We start from the raw sequence: 24,680 nt of genomic DNA, 5'->3' as shown, positions 1-24,680 counted from the left end.
GGTTTTGCTCCCACGGATGGAGGAGAGACAGACTTTTCCCGGGCATCCGGGTCCTTGGCTGGTGGGCGGAGACAGGAGCCTTAGCAGGCGTCTCCGCCCTCCAGCAGCAGTCCCTTCCACGCGATCGGCTGGGAAGGACGCGTTTCGCACGCTCCCAGCGATCCGTGGAGGGGGCGACGACGGTGGACCGGCCTTCGGCGAGGAGAGCGGCGGCTTAGCGGCGGAGAGTCCCTGCGCCCGTCTCCTTCGGGGGCCTTCACATCGTCGGCCGCCGCTCGTCGCGGCGGCACGGTTTGCGCCGCGTTTGCGGCTTTCTAGGGTTCTTGGGCGGCTCGGCTTGCTTTCGGCCGTCGTGGCCCCGGCGGGCTTTGGGTGGTTTGCCGCGTTGTCGGCGTTGCCCGGGCTCTTCTTTTGGCCCTCTCTGGGTGCCATTTTCGTGGTAGGCCCGGCCGCCATTTTAACTGTGTCCGCATCTGCGGCGCATTTTCCCCCCCCCTCCCCCCCCTTTTTGGTGGATCGGCTTCCTGGGGTTCTTGGCTGTGAGGTGTTGGGAGGGACAGGATTCCTCTTCTTTGGCCAATTTGAGCCCTGGTCTCTGGGGTTGTAGCAGGCTGTTCATTTAGGCCCCACTAATATTGTTCCATTTGGAATATTTCAACCTTTGTTGGGGCTGTGTCACGGCTCGTTAGGGCACTTGGTGCTTCAGCCTTGGTGCAGTTTTGCCCATTTACAGTTTTCTGATGGCCTCCAAGAAAGGCAAGGGCCCTTCCAAGGGCAAGCAGCCTGCTAAGAGACAGCCTTCTAAACGGGTTCCTGTGGCCGTTTCTTCTTCTGATGATGAGGGGGAAGAGAATTTCCATTTTGAAATCCTGAAACGCCTTGAGGCTTTGGAGAAAGCTAAGGGTGGTGATCCTGGTGCTGTAGAAGCGCAGAAGCGCTCTAGGCCGGTTAGAGCTGCCTCCAAGTCAGCTTTTCGGATGGAGGTCTTAAAACGGATTTCTGCCCTTGAGTCTGCAGCTGGAGCGGCTGGAGCTGGACCCAGTCAGGAGATGGAAGCCGAACCGTCGGAGGATCCTGCTGTGGCTGTGGTGGAATCGGGCGATCTAGGTGAAGGGGAGCAGGTGGCTGTGGCCGTACAGCCTGCCAGTGTGGAGGGTAAGTCCCCCCTGCCTGTTCAGGCATGCACATGGCCATGGGGGCCCTGGGGTCAGGCCGCTGCCTCCGGGTCCCCAGGTCTTGCTACACCTTCACATACACAGAATGCACCCATTCAGCCTGCAGCAGGTTATCTGGGATGGCCTGGGTTACCCCCGGTTGGTGCCCCCACGGCTGTGGGGGGGTATCCTCAACTGCCGTGGGGGGTTGGTGAGGGGCAGCAAATTGGTGCCCACTCAGCTACGGGTCAGTTTACAACTTATCCTTCTTGGGGGTTCCCTCCTTATGGTATGTCTCCTTATGGAATGGTTCCTTACCGCGCTTTGCCCTTTGGCGACACGGCGCTTCCATTGGGTGATCATCTCACCCAGGTGACAAGGGACAAGATAGTCAAAGGGGAATATGTCGATGTCTTCAGCCTTCTCTTCAGGGATCTGGAGAAGAAGGACAAGGAGGACTTGGACGATCGGGATAAAGAAAAGATTAAGCGGAGGAAAGTGGACCGCAACTGGCACAACTGGTTGCCGGGTTTTCTTATTTACGCGGGGGTTCTTGGCAGGGCCCAGCCTTTACGGGCCGTGGCTTTATTCCAGTACCTGAATATTATTTACCGCGGGTACACGGACTTCGTTGGTGCTGCATGGTTGCAGTACGACGAAGAGTTTAGGATGCGCGCTGCACTCCACCCTCAGTTGCCTTGGGACCAAATCCACCAGCAACTATGGCTGCAGGTCATGTCCCCTGCTAAGCCAAATGCGGGTGACAGGGCCGACAGCGGCCATTTGATACATCGCCCTCAGGCGGCGTCATTGACCCGCTCTCAGGCGGGGCAGTCGGTTCAACCCCGGTTGCTCTGCTGGGACTTCACGTCCAAGGGAGTGTGTAACCGCAGGTCGTGCAAGTATAGGCATGAATGCCCTTCTTGCTCGGGCCCCCACCCTTACTCTTCCTGTCCAAAACCCAAGCCTGGGGGAGGCGGCCGGAAGCCAGGCGGTGGTGGATCCCACCAGTTTCCTAGTAAAGGGCCCCAGCCCGGTAAGGGTGAGAGTGCTTGAGAACTTATTGGAAAGTTACCCTAGGCGTCAGGATGCCTTATATTTGTTTGAAGGTTTTCAGTTTGGTTTCAGAATACCGTTTCAAGGGGTCAGGGCCCCCTTCATGTCCGACAACTTACGTTCTGTGGTCGGCATGGAGGACGTTGTTCGTGAGAAAATTAGGAGGGAATGTGCTGAAGGCCGAGTCCTAGGCCCGTTTCCCACACCCCCTGTACAGTGCCTTAGGGTTTCTCCGTTGGGGGTAGTCCCCAAAAAGGCCGCGGGTGAATTTCGTTTAATTCACCATCTGTCCTTCCCTAAGGGAGCTTCGGTGAATGATTTCATCCCCGGGGATCTTTGTTCCGTGCGTTACACCTCTTTTGACCAGGCGGTCAAGGTTGTGCGCCGGTGTGGGTGTGGAGCTGAGATGGCGAAATGCGACATTAAGTCAGCATTCCGCCTTCTCCCTGTGCACCCGGATGATTTTGAATTGCTGGGGTTTTATTTTGAGGGGGGATACTACATGGATCGTTCCCTTCCTATGGGTTGCTCAATATCATGCTCTGCCTTTGAGCGTTTTAGTTCGTTTTTAGAGTGGGAGTTGCGTCGGCGGCTTCATTGCCGCGACACGGCGCATTACCTTGATGATTTTTTATTCGTTGGGCCGTTAGGTACTGCCCAATGCGCCAGGCTCTTAGCTGGTTTTCAAGCTCTCGCGAAGGAATTGGGTGTTCCTCTAGCGGAGGAGAAAACTGAAGGCCCTGCCCAGGTATTGACCTTTTTGGGCATTGAGATCGACACTGTCCACCAGACTTTCCGTCTGCCGGAGGACAAGGTAGTCAAGCTTAGGGAGCGCTTGCAGGACATTAGGGGCAAAAGGAAGGTTTCTTTGCTGGAGTTGCAGCAGCTCGTGGGGTATTTGAATTTCGCATGCAGGGCTGTTGCTCCCGGGCGCCCCTTTTTACGCAGGATGTGTGATGCAATGGCGTTGCTCCGTGCGCCTCACCACCGGCTCCGGATTAACAGGGGCATGCAGGCGGATATCGAGACTTGGTACGAGTTTTTGGGGTCTTTTAACGGCGTCACTTTTTGGAGGGATGACCTCCTGGTGGGCGATGGTTTACAGGTTTCTTCAGATGCCGCAGGCACCATAGGTTTTGGAGTTTACTTTAGGGGCCACTGGTGTGCCGACCGTTGGCCACGAGACTGGCTGGCCATGGGTCTAGGCAGGGATCTCACGTTCCTTGAGTTTTTTCCCATTCTGGTTGCGGTTTTTGTATGGGGTCCAGAACTATCAAACCATGTTGTGCACTTCTGGTGCGATAACATGGCAGTGGTTCAAGTTGTTAATTCCCTTACCTCCAAATCGGCCAGGGTTATGTGTTTGGTCAGGGCATTTACGCTGAGGTGCCTTCGGCTCAACATTCTGTTTAGGGCCAGGCATGTACCTGGCGTGGACAACGGTCTGGCAGATGCCTTGTCTCGCCAACAGATGGACCGTTTTCACCAGCTAGCCCCCGACGCCGACAGGTTTCCCTGCAGAGTCCCCCCAGAGGTGTGGCGGCTTGGGAATCTGAAGTGAACAGAGCTATTCTGTTGGCCATTGCCCCCAGCACGCGAAAATCGTATGGACGTGCGGTAGGACAGTTGCAGGACTTTCGGGCCCGGGTTGGGTTACAGGAACACTGGCCCATTCCAGTTGACCACCTGTTGCATTTTTGCGTTGCGCAGCGTGAGCGCGGTATGGCGGTCAGGTCCATTAGAGGGCAGCTTGCCGCATTTGCTTTCATTAGTAAGGCCCGCGGATTCGCTGATTTCACTGGCGATTTCCGTTTAAGGAAAATGCTCGAGGGTTGGGCCAGGGAGCTTTCTGTTTCCAGAGATAAGCGTCAGCCTATTTCCCCTTCGATTCTTAGGGGTCTTCGAGCTGTTTGGGGACTGGTCTGTGCTTCACAGTTTGAAGTACGGCTCTTTCACGCGGCCTCCCTTACTGCCTTTTTCGGTGCTCTGAGGGTGGGGGAGCTGGTGGTCCAGTCTCGGCTTGGTGATCCTGGCCGGGCCCTTCAGGCACAGGATCTCTCCTTTCCTGATGGCCAGGTTTCTATTAAGGTTAGGCGTTCTAAGACAGATCAGATGGGCAGGGGGTCGGTTATTGTTTTGGGCCCCTGTAGTGAAAAAGGTTTATGCCCTGTGAAGGCTCTGCGGCGCTATTTAGACGTGCGGGGCAGCGCCCCGGGGGTGCTGTTTCGTCATGAGGATCTTTCCCCATTGACACGCTATCAGTTCTGGTCTGTAACCAGTCGGGCCTTGAAGCGTTTGGGTCTAGAGGGAGTTAGGTTTGGCACCCATTCCTTCCGGATTGGGGCCGCCTCTACTGCAGCTGTAATGGGGTATTCTTCTGACACGATTCGAAGGTTGGGCAGATGGCGTTCTTCTGCCTATCGATCATATGTGCGTCCGTTGCCGGTGTGTGGACTGTCTACTGACTGATTATTTTCTTTAGGTGTGGCAGGGCGTCCAGATCGGAAGCGGATCCTTGTTGTGGGACACAGTATGGTGTTCTGGGCCGCAGCGCATGCCAGAAAATCACCGATTGGATCTCAGCTCGGGCTGAGCGACGGTGCCGTCATTGAATGGTGCGGCCGACGGGGGCTTCGATGGTCAGGGTTGTTGCCGCTTTTGTTCAGGGGAAGGCGGGGTCCTCCCCCGCATGTTGTTTTAATTCATTTGGGCGGCAATGACCTTGGCCTTTTGAAAGGTCGGGCCCTTTCGGCGCAAGTGGTTGCCGACTTCCGGGTGATCAAGGCACGTTGGCCGCGTACATACATATTTTGGTCCGCAATGCTCCCTCGAAGGGTATGGAGAGAGACCCTCGAGCCTAGGGGCATGGCGCGGGCCTTGCGCCGGGCCAATAGGGCCATTCAGAAGGCTTTAGCCGAGGGGTTGGGGATTTTTCTTCCGCACCCCAGGATTAGGGCCGCTTCTGCCAACCTTTATAGGTCTGACGGGGTTCACCTGTCGGCGGCAGGTAATGATATCTTCTTAGATGATCTGCGGCTAGGCCTCAGGTTGGCGCTAGGCCACCTGTGGGGCGCGGGGGCCTAAGCAGAGGCTTGGCCATCCGCGTTGGCAGGAGATAGTCGGGGAGTAGGGAGCGGGCCGGTGAGCACCCCCTTTGGCAATTCCCCATAGGTGGGGAAAGGGGTCTGTCAGGAAGGATGGCATGCTTCATGGCTGCCACCACCTGGCTAGACCGCCTACTGGGAACCCCGGGTGCAAGTCCTTTCCTCATGCTGTATGGCTGAGGCTTTAGGATCTTGAGGGGGAACCCTTTGCCTGGCCGGCCGGGTCTAGGCCATTCTTCGAATGGCTCAAGCCCGGGGCAGCGGGGCTCGCCCAGGCAGGTCAAGGCGGAGGTACTGGTTGGACCCCGTGGCTTGACCTGCACCGCAGTTGGCCTTGCCGCAGTTTAATGTTATTGTTATGTTTAATAAAGCGGCCCTTAGTTCCAAATACTGTGTCTGCCTCTTTCTTCCGACTGTGGGGGGGCAATACAGCACTTACCCAGCTGCTGCTTTGCAGCTTAGCTGGGTGCTGGTTTTGCTCCCACGGATGGAGGAGAGACAGACTTTTCCCGGGCATCCGGGTCCTTGGCTGGTGGGCGGAGACAGGAGCCTTAGCAGGCGTCTCCGCCCTCCAGCAGCAGTCCCTTCCACGCGATCGGCCCACCCGCCTCGCCCTGTTGCAGTGCAGGATTAGCCGGCTGCTGTTGAGCCAGGTAGGAATTTTTTCCCATTCCTGAATTGGCCATATGGGTTTGGGTTTTTCGCCTACCTTGTATTGTAGCAGGACGAGAGGCTGCTTTTGGGTGGCGCTGTGTAGGTGTCCTGGCAGGAGATAGTCGGGGAGTAGGGAGCGGGCCGGTGAGCACCCCCTTTGGCAATTCCCCATAGGTGGGGAAAGGGGTCTGTCAGGAAGGATGGCATGCTTCATGGCTGCCACCACCTGGCTAGACCGCCTACTGGGAACCCCGGGTGCAAGTCCTTTCCTCATGCTGTATGGCTGAGGCTTTAGGATCTTGAGGGGGAACCCTTTGCCTGGCCGGCCGGGTCTAGGCCATTCTTCGAATGGCTCAAGCCCGGGGCAGCGGGGCTCGCCCAGGCAGGTCAAGGCGGAGGTACTGGTTGGACCCCGTGGCTTGACCTGCACCGCAGTTGGCCTTGCCGCAGTTTAATGTTATTGTTATGTTTAATAAAGCGGCCCTTAGTTCCAAATACTGTGTCTGCCTCTTTCTTCCGACTGTGGGGGGGCAATATCTGAAGCTGTGCGCTTGTCTGGAGTGAAAGTTCAATCCCACTCATGAAGTAAGTATCAACGTGTACATCAGCATGCAGAGAACAACATTGATATGTGGTATGAGATATTAGTTTGCATTTTGTGACACTTCCTGATCTGGGATTGCACTGGAAATTTAGGATTTCTCAAGCAAGTTTTAGGTCTGATAACTGAAGTAGGGATGTATTTTACTTCTTTGGCTTTTTTTTAAGCTTAGGAAGACCACATTCTTCCTATTTTTTAAAAAAATGGATTCCACTTATTTTCCTTGTGTGTTTTTATTAAAGCAAGGCTTATTTTACTGCCTTTTCAATGACAGATAATGTGTGATTTGCTTATTTATTAATTTATTGAAACATTAATACCTTTTCATATAGTTCAAGGCAGCTTATTTAGCTATTGTTCTTATCCAGTTGTTGTAATTGTTCACACTTCTAATCTCTAGCTCAAAGATCAATTTTTCGTTAAAGATGGACATCCCAAACAGAAAATAATGGTAAAGGAACTGATAACTCACATGCTTGTTCATCCTTAGTGATTTGCCACACATTTTGTCGAGGCATTCAGTTTATCAATGAGTTCAAACTTATCTGTAGAGAGTTGCTGGAGACAAAACGGGGCCAATTCAGCTCTCCCAGCAACGGCATAGCCACTCAAGCTGGGAGCCATCATTTGCCACCCCGCCTGGCGGAACAGAGACAGGCTCCTTTCCCAGGCATCTGGGGCTTTGCTGGGGGGCGGAGGCAAGAGCTTTACAGGTGGCTCCACGTTTCCCCCAGTGTCAGTTGCTTCGCTCTCTCGGCCCACCCACCTCACCCTGTTTTAGTGCAGAATTAGCCAGCTGCTGGGTACAGAGCCAGGTAGGAATTTTTCCCTCTTTTCACTGATTGGCTTTTGGGAGAGGGTTTTTTTTTAACCTACCTTGCACCAATGGCAGGTTCAGAGGTATTTTTTGGGGGGTGCTGTTTGGTTAGTTAGTGGCAGGAGATTTTGGGAATAGGATGCAGGCTGGTGAACCCCAGTGGCGCTTCTCCATGGTGGTGAACAGGGTCTGCCATCAGTGTGGCATGCTTTTGGCGGCTACCATAACATGGGCAGATGCCTGCTGGGATCCCCAGGCACAAGGCCTTCCCTCATGTTAGATGGCTGGGGCGTTAGGTACTTGATGGGGGGATCCATGGCCTGGCTGGCCGGGTTGCAGCCATTCTAGAGATGGCCTACACCTGGGGCTTTGGGGTTCGCCCAGGCAGGTCAAGGTGGAGGTCCGGAATTGATCCTGTGACTTGACCTGTACTGCTTAGTTAGCCCTTGACATGGTTTATGTTGAATGGTCATTTTAATAAATGGCCCATTAATTCCAAGCCTGTGTCTGTCTCTTCATTCCAGCTAGGGTTGCAAATGACCAGGTTCTCAAGTCAGTCAAGAAGGACCTTGTGGAGCTGGTATGCTGATGGGTGCGCAGCAAGCAACTTGCCAGTCATTTCCAAATTCTCCTCTTCTCCCTGGCAGCACTAATGAGAAAAATCCATAGTTCTGAGGAGAGGGTGACATTCAAGAACAAAGCCCCCGTCAGGCAAGGAACACATTTTCTTTAAAAAGCAAAACGCTCTAGGGAACTTCTTTCTGTTTTTTTTTTAAAAATGACAATGCTTATATAAAAACATGGCCTAGGTCTGACTAGTTGATGAGTGGAATGATTCCCCACTATATGTGCATATCTATGTGGAGGAAGGGAGAAAAAGGAGATTCAACGTTAAACTACATGCAGTGAAGGAGCAAAAGTGCTGCACTTTCCAAAATGGCTAAAGGTTTTAAAACAGATTATTTTTCAACTTTAGTAATGTAAGTTTTAGTAATATAATAGTTAATTTAAATAAATCAAAGCAGGAAACAAGTTTTTGAGCTCACAAGAATCCTTCTAAGTGAAAAGCAAAAAAGGGAGAAGGGGCTTATTTTAGGGCATGATCGAAAAGCCCCAGCCTAAGCCTACATTCAAATAGTTTCAAAAGAGAATGAAGAATTATGAGGTGCCTCCCCAGGAGGGGTGGAAGTCTGCCCTTCCACCACCATGATTTCCCCTTCAAAGAAGTTCCTCCCATGGCCTCAGATACGGAAGCATAAGAAGCAACTAGTTTCTTCACATAAAATGTTTCTACTTGTTTCCCAGGGTATGGTCCATAGCCTTAGGATCCGTGCCCTGTTTCTCTTTCTCAACCAGTGTGGTGGGGCTTATACCTTATTTCCCAGTTACCTACCCCATTTCCTATTCTCAAGGCATGCCCCAGCACCTGGCCCAGCAGCATCTTCGTCCATGGGAGCCAACCCCAGCTGTTCCTCCACGGGCCCTTATTGGCCTGAGGGCCTGCCTGATGTGGCATTGGCCCTTTCATCAGGCTGCTTGCCAGTCCCACCCCTACACTCAGTCTTCATGTCCCAGGCAGCTCCACCTTTGTCCTATATTCTACATTGCTGGCTCATTAGCAGGGAGTCAGATAGGAGTTGTCCTGGAGCCTGGAAGGTTGGCAGGTATTGCTCCTGAGTAGAGGTGGGCATGAACAGCAATATGAACAAAAAAAAACCCATGAACAGCCCAATCTGCGGTTCGTGAACAAGCTGTTCGTGAAGCCCCATTCTAAATGAACAGGTGGTTGTTGCAAGCCTCGTTTGTTGCTGTTATTGCTGTTCATCAAGCCAGACAGTCTGGCACCTGCAATCAATTCCCTTGGCAGCTTAGGCAGAGATTGTCTGAACTCTGTCTGAACTCCTGCTGTTGCACTGGAAACCCCAATCTAAGTCCAATGTAGCTTGATAGGCAGGTCTTCCTTTCAAGTGTGGAGCTCCAAATTTGTTACAACAAGGGAGCAAAGACCAGGGGGCATTGGGGCTCCCAGCTCTGACTTTGCAGACAGTGGAGAGACAGTTGCTGTTGGCATTTTGATAGAGAGAGTGCACTGGAGCTTGAATTTTCTTTGTGTGTGGTGGGATAGGGATCTACCCCTTCAAGTTCCAGGGCTGCTGCCAGGCTCTGGACCAAGCTATTATTTATTATTGGTACCTTTCCTGGTGCCTGCTCAGGTCAGGTTTCTGGGAGTGGTGCAGTGGGGATCTTGACTTGGATGATGGCTGGAGGAGAACCTGCTGGACCCCACGAACAGCTAACCATGAACATGTTCCTGAACAGGGCCATGTTCGTGGTTGTTCATGAGTCCCTGTTCATGGATGGCAATGAACAATGAACATCATGTTTGGGGTTTTTTTCTGTTCGTGCCCATCTCTCCTCCTGAGTCTGGTGCCACCACTCTTGACAGGCTCTGCCTTGCTATTCTCAGGTGGGTGCCAGATCTGGAGGGAACACTGGATGGGAGCATCTCATCACTGTTGTCTTCAGTAAATGTCAGCCAAGCCTCTAGCTTTTGCTCCTCACTGCTGCTGAGCTGCTGTTTCCAGAGCTCTAAGGTTGCTCCCTGCTTTGCCTTCAGTAAATGAGGGTCTCTGTAGCCCTCCAAGAAACCCATTGGTGGAAGTCATAAGAGTGGGGTTGCTAAGCTGGGGGCCCCAAACAGGAATATGTTACACGCAGCAATCATACACACATTTGCTCAGATGTAACCTTATTGTATTCAATGGGACTTATTCCCAGGTAAGTAAACATAGGATTTCGGCATAAAATAACATTAGTTACAAAGTATTTGCAAGAATCACTTCATTTCCCCCTGTATCACCCTCCCTATACAATTTTCTCTCCTGTTGGCAGCCCCATATCCTCTCCCCTTTCCCTGCTTTTCTTCTTCCATCTCACCAACTAATCCTTCTTTCATCTGCCTATCTGTCATCAGCTATTTTTATTATTTATTTACTTCATTTATACCCCACGTTTTTTCCCAATGAGACCCTAAAGCAACTTTTGTCATTCTCCTTCCCTCCATTTTATTCTCTCAACAACCCTGTGAGGTAGATTAGACTAAGGGCCAAGCTACACATGACGAAAGACACTTGCCTGGCAAGTGGATTGAGTGGAGGGCAAGTGAACAGGGAGAAATACACTTGCCATTCAAGTGTCATTTGTCACTTGTAGCTTGTAGAGTGAATAGTCCAAGTTTACACAGCAAGCTTCCATGGCACAGTGGGAATTTGAACCTGGGTATCCCAGATCCTTGTATAAAATTCTAATCACTATACTATACTGGCTCTCAGCTTTCCCTCTTTCCCACCCCTATCAGGAAAAGTCTGGCCAAGTTGCAAAAGTTGTATAGTAGCAAGTCACCCAAGTAAGTTGTGTGGTGGTCATTGCCTAGTCCAGCCAAGGCATGCACATTGTGTGGGGCTAGGCAAGTAGTGTGGCATTATTGTAGTAGCCACTGCTGCACTTTGGTGATTTGCACAAATTGCATGAAAGCTTCGCCAGTGGTTGCTACTTTTCCTGACTCAGATAACTCCTCCCACCAGGGCAGGAAGGAGGGGAGCAGGGCTGGACAGGAGGGCCTACTCCCTCTCCCTGCCTATTACTGACAGATTCCATTTGAAGACTTGCAATATTTTTGTGGTTGCCTAGTACCCCCAGAATAGCCACTGAGATCTCAGAGGGCATCCATTTCTTGAAGGTACAAATGCTGCTTCTATTATTTGGGGGATTTTAACCTCCTCCCCTTTTTTTTTAGATTTCAGATTTTTTTCTGCAAATCATCTGTCTTGTCTGTTCATGGCTTCAGTCTCTAGATTTAAGTAGCCACAGATGGGGCCACTTTGAGAATTTAATATATTGATACATCAATTGATGCCTCAAAATATACCTGGACAATAAAGCAATCCATTATTCTTTAGCTACACAATTTGGCTGTGCCCTAGTGTTAGTTAGATCACACATTTTTTTTTTTTGTGAAACTGAGTAGAAGGAAAGAAAAATGTCAAAATAGTTGGCCTTGATTAGCAAAGCAGCATATAAATATTAACTGTAGAGTCATGTTATTTGTTTTCTTATGATGCTCTGTTTGTATCTGGGTAATCCCATGGTAGTTGTTGGCAGCCCGGCTCCTGACTGCCCAAAAAGGAGTCTTGAGGCAAAGAAAATGTCTTTTGAGGTTTGGCTCATCAATGCACAGTGCACTTTTGCACATTGCCAACCTGGATTGGGGTGGGGGGGACCTCACAGCAACAGAGGGAACTGGAAGCAGCTGCAAACTGTGCATGTATTAATTTTAGAATTAATTTTTGGCCTCCATGTTAGGCAAAACAAAATTCTATCAAAGTGGAACACAATTCACTGAATTCCCAGAAGCATGATATGTAGTTGATGGGATGTGAGTCAGGTTGGGGGAACCCAGACCTGAATCTCGAGAAATCATCTTGTGCAGTTTGTCCCTTGACTACAGGCATATACAATTAGAGGGGGAATGGGAAACTGCATATTATTAGCACTATGAGAATCTTCTGAGTATGAATGCTACACGCATACATAGAATGTAGTGGCTTTCAAGTCTATTTTGCTGGGAAAGCATAATTTCCCTTTAAAAACCCCAAGTTTTTCTTCCTTCATGTCCACCTATGTCTCTGAACTGTGAATTCTGAAAAAGAATGTGGGAACACATTGAAACAATATCAGTGAAATAACATCAGTGAGGCAGGCTGCAAGATGCAGGACCCAATGTAAGTAGTGGAAAGTAGCCATTGGCAACCTCTGCTGGGGTTTTCAAGGTAACATAGTAATAGAGGTGTCCTTGTCTGCCTCTGCATGGTGGGTCATGGTCTTCTTTAGAGTTCTCCCAATCAATTACTAACCAAGGCCAACCCTTGCTTAGCTTCTGAGATCTGATGATATCAGGCTTGCCTGGGCTATCCAGGTGAGGGAACCCAATCTATACATTCAGGAAAAAGGGGACATGAAGGTTGCTTCAACATAGGGCACTTGCATTGAAAAAATTAGAGCAAGAGAAGGGTGCTAAAATGGAAATAGTTTTAGTCCTCCTGTTCTAAGATGTTATCTGAAATAATCTCAGGTCTGCCTAAAACAGAGCAGAGTGTTTGAAAAGTAAAGACAATATAGATGAAGCCAGTTAGAGTAGAATCTCAGCTGCTCAGAAGAGCAAACAAGTCTATTTTTTAAGTCTTTTTAAATCAAGGATTATCACTTGACTCAATCTGCCCTATCAGTATGAGGATGCTACCTTACACATGTATCTGGTCTCCTTGAGTAACTTCTCTTTACATGGGTTCTATGGGGCTTAGGAAGCAACTTTCACACAATTTTAAGAAATAATTTTTCTTTTTTTTTTCCTTTTAAGCTTTTTAACAATTAATAAAAAAACTTTTTAAAAAAACTAACTCATAAGTGCAACCATACAGAAAACTTTAAATCAACAATGTTTTTGAAAAGGTAAAACAGTTCCATAATTCATGAGTAGAAATGGGCGCAAACAGCAATACGAACTAAAATAAAACCCACAAACAGCCCAATCTGCTGTTCACGAACAAGCTGTTTGTGAGGCCCCATTCTAAATGTACAGGTGGTCATTGCAAGCCTTGTTTGTTGCTGTTCGTCAAGCCAGACAGTCTGGCAAGTGCAATCAATTCCCATGGCAACTTAGGCAGGGATTGTCTGAACTTGGTCTGAACTCCTGCTGTTGCCCTGGAAACCCCAATCTAAGACCAATTTAGCTTGATAGGCAGGTCTTCCTTCCAAGTGTGGGCTGGAGCTCCAAATTTGTTACAAGAGGAAAAGACCAGGGAGGAGGGGGGCTCCCAGCTCTGGCTTTCAGGGAGAGACACCTGCTGTTAGAGAGACAAGGTGCGTGCATTGGAGCTTGAATTTTCTTTGTGTGGTGGGATAGGGATCTACCTCTTCAGGTTCCAGGGCTGCTGCCAGGCTCTGGGGCCAAGCTATTATTTATTATTGGTATCTTTCCTGTTGCCTGCTCAGGCAGGGTTTCTTGGAGTGGTGTGGTGGGGATCTACCCCTTCAAGTTCCAGGGATGCTGCCAGGCTCTGGGGCCAAGCTATTATTTATTACTAGCAACAAAGCCCATTGTGGGGGGGGATACAACGGGCTCTAGAAAGGGGAGGAAGGGCAGGTAGGGTTTCTGGGAGTGGTGCAGTAGGGATCTTGATGGGAGGAGGGCCTGCTGGCCCCCACGAACAATGAACAACAAACATGTTTGTGACAGGATCATGTTTGTCATTGTTTATGGATGGCAATGAACAATGAACACCATGTTCGGGTTTTTTTTCCCCTTGTTCGTGCCCATGTCTAGTGATGAGTCCTCTTTCATTAATCTGAAGCAACTGTATCTCAGGGTTCTGTCTTCTTGTTGGGGAATTACAGCCCTGCAAAATTAATACAATCCCAGTAACCCCAACCAAACACAATACACAAACACCACTTTAAATCATATTGTTTACATACAATATTTGATTACCTCATACAAGGTGATAAGAGCATATAAATTATTAAGCTCTCCATCAACGAGCTTCCTCCTCAGCAGCCTGTCTGTAGCTTCTGACTCCACCCCACTGGGCTAAACCAATTAACCTCATAGGGGTTATACTTGCACTTCCTTCTTTGAGTAGTGATGCAACAGGATGGATTTCCACCCAACTTGCCAGGTGAAGACCCAGTTTGGGTTTTCATTACAACAAGTCTATGACTAGTGCTAACAGAATTCACAGTATAGTTAGTTCATCGTCTCAGATACTAATTCTCATACATATTGTTAGTCAGGAGGAGTCATTTTGTAGAAAAAGAGCTGCAGGAACTCATTAGCATATGCCGTGCCCCTTGATATCACCAGAAGTGTAGCAAAACAAGAGGGAAACAACTTCCTTGCATACAAAAGAGACTGAATAAGGAGCACCCTGCTCAAGGAAGTAAGGCACAAAAAATACAGAACAATGTGGGTCAAAAAATTCTCACCAAAGTGTATTATTTCACTAATTTAGTCAATAAATACAATTAAACAACAAGACCCACGTTCCTTATAAGGCATGCAAATTAAAGAAAATAAAGTCTCAATGTAGGTCCGGTAGCGAGGACTGGAGAAAATCCAATTTCAGGGGGTGTGACAAGGCACGTCCCGCTTTGGAAACTGCAGGCGTCGATGAGCAAGCTGCAGCATTCGAGCTAGAAAATCATCAGAAGTGCGAGGACGAAGTTGCTGTGGAAAGCAGAGCCGTAAAATGATCCAAGGCAAGGCGGAGCCGTAATTAGATCAAAGACAACGAGCCACGCCGGCCTCTTTTTTTCACTCATTTCAGATATTTAAATCTTTCTTCAGGCCATAGCATCTACAATTAACCACGATAACAACCAATAGCATAAATTGCCAAGCAAACATTCATTATGTCCCATGAACTGCAACCGGATAATTCTACTCACAAACACTGTTCAAAAGCAGCAAGTCGATATCCAGTTCCTTGCAACAGTAATTAGAATTGTCTAAGGGTGGGTAATAACCACCCACTTAACATTATATATCTTAATTGATAGCAGCTAATTACAATTTAAAGTCATACTCCTGTAAAGTGATAATCCAATGTGATATGAAGATTGCACGTTGGTAACCTACCAAACACATATTGTAAAAGTATGTTGGTGAACATTAATACAGTTTATAAGTACTTTTCACATTAAAAATACAGTTAATGTAAACATTATGAATTTTATAAATATTAATACATCTTATAAATACATATCATATAAATTTGCATTTTAATTAATATAAAAAGTAATTAATTAATTATTAATTGTAATTAATAAAAAAGTACAATAAATAGTTCTACCAACCAGAGATAAAACTCAATTTTAAAAGGATTTTTATGTGCTTTGTATGTTTTATATTAACTGGCAATCTCCAGTTATAAACTGTATTAATGTTCACCAATTGGGCCGCTGCTGAACGGGAGAGTGATCCACCACCCGTCAGAGGCCTGATCCTGGCCATTTTGGAACCAATCCTGGCTGTTTTAGGCCCAATGCTGGCCATTTTGGGCCCAATCCAGGCCAAAACAGGCCCAAAATGGCCAAAAATCAGGTGAGCAGGTCCACCTGACATGTGACCTCTTTGGAGAACTACCAGAACTGCGTTCCTGCGTGTTCCCCCTCAAAATGAGCCCTGTTATTAGTCAACTAAAGGACTGATTTGTTGAGCAGAAGGTGAATATAAGTGTTATTAAATAAACTGACTATTCAGATACTTTCCAAAACAGTTTTCAAAAACATAATCAGTACAAAAAAGTTGTCTTGCTTGAAAACATCTTTTAAAAATGGCTTTGTAACCTTTACTTTCGGAAGAAGCTTCGCTGGTTTGCTCACATGATAATTATATCCACAGAATACATATGATTCTTTTTTGGAAGGTACTGGTGAAGTTGTCTGTGGGTTGCATACTTTGTGTTATTACAGAATGTAACATTATCGTTAGTACTGATTATGGTACCTCATGCTGTATGAGAAAACTGAAATAGGATGAATCATAGGCACCCACACAACAGATTCTAAGATACCAAGGACTAATGCACATATATTATAAAGTACTTCAACGTTTTACTTGTGCTAATCGGCACCATTTTAATCCACTTGAAAACAATAATTTTGTTACAAGCCAGCAATTACTTAAAATAGATGTCTGCAACTTTAAACTGTCACATTAGGAAATACTGTGTAACATCTGTGGTAAGTATGATGGTCAGAAAGGGAGAATGTGATTACTTAAAAAAAATTATTTAACACCTTTTCATAAACAATAAATTAAATTTGCATTCTACAACACTATTGTTATTGTGTCTCTGTTGTTTTGATGGTCATGGTAATATTTTTTAAAAAAAAATAATAAATCCTAGCACTATAGCTTCATACCAAAATATATTGCTTTGCATTCAATTGCAATATTTCTCCTGAGGCCAAAACATTATTTTTACAATATAATGTTATGCAAAGCAACAGGAAACATACTGTGAATAACATCTTACATATGAAATTCTCAGTCTATTGATGAAATATTAGCAGTGCAAATGCAAGCTTTAACAGCCACAAAGAAGAGAGTAGTTTGTGAATTATTATGAATTAGCTGAAAGCTTACTTATTTTTTAATGACTGTATTAATGATACACTTTACATTTTACAATGTTTCTTAAATAATTCACTGTTGTATCCCTGATGCCTGAGGGAGGAGTACTGCGAGAAGCTGTCTTCTCTATAAACCATTGTAGTTGTTGGGGTATGATGATGATGACCCATCTGAGTTCTTCCCTGAGTTGCTCTTCTAGAAGTTAATCCCCCTCCCAACAGCCAGTGTAATGTGCTTCTCATATGTTTAGTGGCAACTCCAGAAACTTTGGCACTCTCACATTGTGACCCTATAGGTTGCTCTAGCCAATGTGTTTCAGCATGGGCATACAGTCATTTTAAAGGGAAGTCACACATAGCTGAGGGAAACTACTTTTTTGGAAACAATACAGGGGAGGGAGCTATTTTGCTGATTTTGTGTACAGATTCTCCATGTATAGCAGCAAAACCAGCAAAATAACTCCCGTTGCATGTGGCTTTCATGTGAGAAAGCAGCATTGGGGGAGGGCAGGAGCCTTTAATCCCCCTGTGGCACAATTCTGAGCCCCTTTTAGCTCTCCTTTTTTAAAAAAAGAAGTTCCCCTCAGCTACTGTGTGAATGTGCAGCATCTTAAAAGGAGTGCATGCCTTTGAAGAAACATATTGTCTGGGAAATATACTGTTCTATAGGATGAAGTGACTTAGGGTTGGAGGAAAGTGGACTAATACTGTCACTATGATAAGATCTGGAATTCTACTAGATGAACAGTCTTCTAGGCAGGAATTATCACTTACAGTCAAATGAGACAAGGGCCGTTTACACACTGCTTACTGGCCACAGAATGTCGCACCAAGCTCCCGGAATGACAGCATCTTCCTGGCACGATTTTGCGCGAGAACTGCTCTCGCATGAAATCGCGCCAGGAAGACGCTGTCGTTCCAGGAACTTGGCATGATGTTCCGTGGCTGGTAAGCAGTGTGAAAATGGCCAAGGTGCAGATCATGGACTGGCTAGCATATTTTAAGGTCAGCTTTGGAGTTTAGGGTGTCAGTTCAAACCGTGGTTGTGCAGGAACTGGAGAAGCATTCAAGTCCTTCTACCAAGCATTGTTTCGCATATCCAAACCTGTACAAACATATGTATACAAATGGTATTCCCCCCTCCCCAAAAAAGACGGGCACTTGCCTTTTTTTCCCCATTTCCAACATAAATAAGAGTAGAGAATAGAAGCTGCCTTTATCCTTCTGACACATACACCTAAAATGTAGCTGTAAAGGATTCTGGGAGCTCCATGATGTCCATCTAGTCCAAAAATACTGCAGTAGTGGCTAGGGGGACATGCTCAAGAAAAGCAGCCATTTTATGCCCATTTTGAATTTACGAGTGATTATTGGCTTTATCTCTGCACCCTTAATACTCATGTTGTGCTTTTCACCCATTTTGTATGGTTGTTTTTGCATTTATCAACTTGCTATCTCAGGGCCAAACTACAAGTGACAAATGACACTTGAACGGCAAGTGTATTCCTCCCTGTTCACTTGCCCTCCACTTGCTCTCCACTCAATCCACTTGTCATTCGTCACTTGTAGCTTGGCCCTGAGCGTTCCAGTATCCCAGTAACTAACAAGTAATCAGAGCTCTACTAATTATGTACTGAACTAACTGTGAACAGTGAATTCAAATCAATTAAAGTATTTTTAAATGAGGAAATATAATTATTTTCCACCTTTGGGCGCATGAAGAAGCTCTCCTCTCTAACAGTTATTCTGGCACCTGTGGGCCAAGCTACAAGTGACGAATGACACTTGAACGGCAAGTGGATTGAGTGGAGGGCAAGTGAACAGGGAGAAATACACTTGCCGTTCAAGTGTCATTCGTCACTTGTAGCTTGGCCCTCAATGTCTATTCAGGAAATGTTCCATTTCCTGGATAGCAAAGGTGGGGAGGGTTGATGGAGATGTTACCCGGCGAGAGGAAGGGAAGGAGAAGGAGAGGGAGAGATATTTTGTATTTCAAGGTGCTTCAGCCAACTCACAGCAGTCTCTATCTACTTGTCTCTCCATTTTTTTACAAATTCGAATTCTTCTACAGTCACTCATCTGTCCTCTCCACTCAGCTTGGAGGTCACTTTCTCTGAGTTCTGATAGGTAATTGATAGTAGGGGACCATCTCCAAACAATTAGCCCCCACATAGGAAATACCAATCAACCTTTGGAAAAGGACAGATTTCATTTAAAATGGAGCTTGAAGAAAATCACAGACCAGTGTTATGAACTGAATTATCTGATCTGTTCATTCACAGATCAGACATTTTCAAGACTAATCAAAACTATGACTTGATGGACTCACTTTGAAAGCAAGGGGCTATCTCAGGCTGCTCACTCACTGAATCTTTGACAGCACCATATAGTGAACACCAACTGGGCTAAATTATTACCTATTCTGTTTAAGCTAGATGATCACAAAGAATAGAATAAGCAGGACCATAGCTCAGTGACAGTGCACATGCTTTGCATGCAGAAGGCCACAAGATAAATCCCTAGCATCTCTAGTCAAGGGGGAGCAGGGCTGGGAAGCTTGCCACTCAACATCTTGGAAAGCTATTGATAGCCTGATTAAATATAACTTTTATGATAGCCTGATTAAATATAACTTTTGCCAAAACTTTTATGGTAACAATTGTATCAATAGTTTCAGGTGGGTAGCCATGTTGGTTAGTAGTAAAAGAGTAAGATTTGGGCCCAGTAGCATCTTAAAGACTGACTAGATTTCCAAGATATGAGCTTCCGAGAGTCAAAGCTTCTCAAAAGCTCATAGCCTGGAAATCTAGTCAGTCTTTAAAATCTTAAAATCTTACTCTCTACTTGTAGCAGTTGTATGAATATGCAACATATGAATATGTGAATATGGCCTCTACATCTTCTAAAAAAGAGGGAGCCATTAAAATGGTTCACTCACAAAGGCTCATGGATCCTTCTAGATTCCAAAATGACCTGGTGGATCTTATGATTCCAAACACATGCTTTATTGAGGGTGCCATAGGAGTAGGAGTGTGCAATTCGGGTTTCTGATTTGGGATAAATATCTGAATTGGACCCAATTTGTAAAATTCGGGATTTTCAAATCAGGCCCAGCATGCTGACCCTGATTCAGAAATGCTGAATCAAAGCTTCCTGAAGCGATTCAGTTCACTCTGGGAAGCTTTGGGGCACTTTCAAGCTCTGTCGCTGGCTCCAGCTGACTCATGGAGGAGGATCCCCCATGGGCCAGCTGAAGTTTAAAGAGTCCTTTTTCTGCTGCTTGCAAGCGGCAGGGAAAGGGCCCTTTAAACTTCAGCTGATCCACGGGGGGAATCCCCCCCACTGGCCAGCTGAAGCATGAGAAGTCCCACCACTGCTTATTTCACCTGATGGGACGGGGAGGAGTGAACCCCTCCTCACCCTCCCATCGTGTGAAATAAGCAATGGGGTGGGAAGTTTTAGTGTGCTCCAAATCTTCACGGAGCATACCGAAGCTGGGAAATAAGCAGTTCCTAAAGCTGCTTGCCGCTTCAGATATCACTTATTTCCAATTCTTTTTCCTATTTCGGAAATTCTGAAGTGGGAAAACCGAATCTTTCTGTCCCTACATAGGAGCATGGAATGTGAAGCTCCTCGCAGCTATTGACAACATTGCCCCTTGCTGACCTCTTCTTCCCTTGGCATGGAAGCTAGCCCCATGGTTTACCTTGGAGCTGGGTGACCTAAAGAGGGCTGGAAGATGTCTAGAATGACACTGGCAGATATCTCATGCTGAAACTGATAGAGCAAGCTACAGAGCCCATTGGAAGACCTATGAAGAAGCAGTGAAGGCAGCGACGAAGCATAATTTCTCTGCAACCATTGTATTAGCTTGGTTATGACCATCCCAAATAGTCAAGGTATCTCACCATCTTCTAACTTCTACATCTGAACCTTTGCAGTCTCAAGAACAGACGGTGGGTTGTGATGTCTTTGCAAAAAAAATTTGCTGAAAAAATAGCCCAGATACAGGATACCAACTGTAACATAGGTGAGGTGTAGGAAATGCTTAAACACCATTTGGTTCACATATGGACTACTTTGAACCAGTTACAGAGATGGATATTGACAGGATCTTAGCATCTGTGAAGGCTACTGCCTGTACACTGAATTATTGCCCATCTTGGCTGCTCAAATCATGTAAAGACCACATAAATGAGCCCTTGAGGTCTATTTTAAATCAGTCACTAACTCAGGGCACCTTTCTCGACCACTCAAACAGGCGGTTATCCACCTACTACTTAAAAACCATCCCTGTACAAAAATGATGTGACCAATTACCACCCAGTCTCTAATCTGCCCTTTCTGAACAAAGTAATTGAGAGCACAGTGTCCGACCAGCTCCAGGTCTTTTTGGATAACTCTGGTGTTTTGGACCCATTTCAGTCAAGATTCAGGCCGGGCTATGGGACAGAAACTGTTCTGGTGGCATTAGTAGATGATCTCAGCCTGAATGTAGACAAAGGCCTAACTGTAGTCTTTGATACAGTAGACCATGACATCTTGTTGGTGTGCCTGGAGACAGAACTGGGTATCAAGAGTAGAGATGGGCACGATCGGCATTATGATTTGAAAAAAACCCCGATAATGGCGTTCGCGCCATCGGGACCTGGCTGATCGGTGCCGTCCACGGCAACCAATCCAACTGTCGGGGGTTTGCTTGTTCGGGGCTTGATCAGATCGATCGGTTTCTGTTCGGGATTGCAGACACTCAGGCACCAGCAATCTATTCCCCTGGCAATGGAGCCAGGGGAATGCCTGAGCTGTGTTTGCCCTCCTGTCACCCTGGAAACGCGAATGGAAGCCCTACTTTCCTTGATCAGCAGGGCTTCCTTCCAACCACGGAGCAGCCAGCAATGCATCGCCATTTGGGAGAAGAGAGGGGAGGGAGGGGGAAGGGGTGTTCTGTAGCCATGGGCACTCCAAATGTTTTTTGCTTTTTAAAGCAAAAAAAAGCACAAGCAAGTAAACTTAGCCATTGTGCTCCGGGCTTCAAAGATTGATGATGAATTAACATTAGATTAAGCTTGTTCCTCCCATAATGAAGCGAACAACACGCTCCTGATGAAGGTGCTACGAAATCTGCAGCGTTTAGCTGGCCCCAGATTGGGCGTGGTTTGAGAGTTTGTTCCTCATTTCAAATGGTGACGCTCCCTTTTCATCTGGGAGGTTCCAGGAATTTGCTTGTTCAACACAAGATTTTGCATAGGAATCTACAATAGACTCTGTTTGTGTTTATGCCCGTTTGTTGGATGTACAATTGTGAAGGTGTTCCCTGTACAGTTTGTTATGAATATGAAATGAGATAATGTGAATGAAATTGATATATGTATGAATTACCACTATTTATAGCACTTGCACTTTGAATACAATTTTGTAAATTCTTTGATTAGTTTTGTGTGTGCTTCCCGTGGGCTTGTTCCCTCTCTGTCCACTTTTAAAAAAACGAGGCTTTGTAGGAGGAATGGCTGTTTTTCTGTCTGTCACTCTCTGTTTTTAACCTGCTTTTAAAACACTGTATTTTGTGGAGAAACCTCATTCACGGCTCTGTGCGTGTGTTTAAAATATGCTTTTGGAAGACTGGCTGCTTGCTTTTAAAATTGGGTGGGGAGGAATGGAGGATTCTGTCCTTGCTTTTTTTTTTAAAAAAAGCTGGCTGAAACATGTTGATGGGGTGTCTCTCTCTCTCTATTTGGAGAGGCAGGGACGGATTAAAAACTCCCCTCCCCTCTGCTCTAAGTGTGTGTGAAACAAAACAAAAAGGCTGTCATATTATAGATCATGTCCTAGTCTACAGACAGCAACAAAACAATCATGCATCCACTAATCTGTGGCGCTGCCACGGCACAAAAACATGCTAAAAAAGCACGGATCCGCATGGATCCTCTTGATTTTTAAGTGGGACCACCCAAAATCCACCACACAATCACAGACCATGTCTGTTGCCACAAATGGGACCAAAAAATTCAGCCATCCACTACTTCATGGAACTCCCACGGCGCAAAAATGCAGTTCAAAAGCACGGATCCTCATGGATCCTCTTGATTTTTACATGGGGCCACCCAAAATCCACCATACAATCCCAGATCGTGTCCATTGCCACAAATGGGACCAAAAAAATCATTCATCCACTGCTTTGTGGCCCCGCCATGGCGCAAAAACATGGTTCAAAAGCACGGATCCTCATGGATCCTCTTTATTTTTAAATGGGGTCACCCAAAATCCAGTATACTGTCCCAGATCATGTCCAATGCCACAAACAGGACCAAAAGATCTAAAATATGACAGCCTTTTTGTTTTGTTTCAATGTAAAAATCATATGAATTCATGAGGATCTGTGTCTCAGATTCATGTTTTTTCACCGTGGCAGCACCAAATATTTTTGGATCTGTGTTTTTTATATTTCAGTCTGTGGACCTGGCTGTGATAAGTGATTTGATGTTTCATTTGTGTTTTTCCTATTTTAAAAACCATAGGATCCGAGAGGATCCATGTAGATCCTGGTTTTACTTTCTTCCTGTTCAAAATATGCTTTTGGAAGACTGGCTGCTTGCTTTTAAAATCGGGTGGGGAGGAATGGAGGATTCTATCCCTGCTTTTTTTAAAAAGCTGGCTGAAACATGTTGACGGGGTCTCTCTCTCTCTCTATTTGGAGAGGCAGGGACGGGTTACAAACTCCCCCCCCCTCTGCTCTAAGTGTGTGTGTGTGTGTGTGTGTGTGTGTGTGTGTGTGTGTGTGTGTGTGTGAAAACGTTCCCTCCCTGAGGGGAGGCGGCTCATCACTGGGTTAAAAACTCCCCCCCGCTGCTCTAAGTGTGTGTGTGTGTGTGTGAAAACGTCCCCTCCTTGATGGGAGGCGGCTCGTCGCCGGGTTAAAAACTCCCCCCCCCATGCTCTAAGTGTGTGTGTGTGTGGGGTTGCCCCTCCACTTTGGCATCCCCAATCCCAGATTGGAAATGGGACTTGATTGGTGTGGATCGGTGATCTGGGGTCGTCGCCAGCGCGGATCCACGATCAGCTTGATCGTTTTTTTTTTTTTGAATCATGCCCACCTCTAATCAAGAGATGTGCTTTAGACTGGTTTAAATTGTTTCTCATGGAACAGACCCAAAAGGTTGCTTTTGGGGACCAGCTATCTGCAGAATGGGAATTATATTGCATGCTTCCACAGGGCACAATCTTATCCCCCATATTATTCAACCTATATGTAAAGCCTTTAGGAGAACTCATCTGTAGCTATGAATTGGATCCCATCAATATGTAGATGATACCCAGCTCTATATCTCACTATCCAAATCATCACAGGATGCAGTGTAGTTCTTAAGTTGCTCTCTGACAGCTATAGTCAAATAGTTCGAAGGAAACATGTTGAAACTGAACTCAGACAAGACAGAAGCGATGCGGGTTGGGAAGGCAGAGATATTGAAGGACATCATACTTCCTACTTTTGATGAAGTTCATCAGACCCTTTCAGACCCTGTTAGGAGCCTAGGGATTATACTGGATCCAGCACTACTGCTAGAAAAGCAGCTGCAAAAAATGCTTTCCACAAACTCAGTCTAGCCTGGAATATAGCCCCCTACACTGACATGGCCAATCTGGCTACCTGGATCCATGCCATGCTAACACTGAGAATTGGCTACTGCAATGCACTGTATATTGGTCTCCTCTGTATGTTAACTCAGAGACTCCAGATGGTGCAGGATGCTGCGGCTTGGCTATTATCAGGAGCTAGGAGGACCATGAATATTACTCCAATTCTCCATTGGCTATCTGTCAATTACTGAGCCCAATTCAATGTATTAGCCATCACCTACAAAGCTCTTCACAGCCTTGGTCTGGCATATCTATGGGACCGCCTCTCTCCCTATATTCCACCACGGTAGCTTCGCACATCTGAACAGGGCCCTCTGCAGGTGCCATCTTGCTCATGGTTAAAATCAACAGCTGCCCATACAGCTGGTCCCCACTTTATGGAATGGTCTACCTGGAGAGGTTAGGAAAGTTCCATTTCTCTACCTTCTGCAAACAATGTAAAACTGAATTATTCAAGAGAGTTTTTT

Source organism: Eublepharis macularius, chromosome 7 (assembly GCF_028583425.1).
Source record: "Eublepharis macularius isolate TG4126 chromosome 7, MPM_Emac_v1.0, whole genome shotgun sequence".
Lineage (NCBI taxonomy): Eukaryota > Metazoa > Chordata > Lepidosauria > Squamata > Eublepharidae > Eublepharis > Eublepharis macularius.
This window is presented reverse-complemented; position numbering follows the sequence as displayed.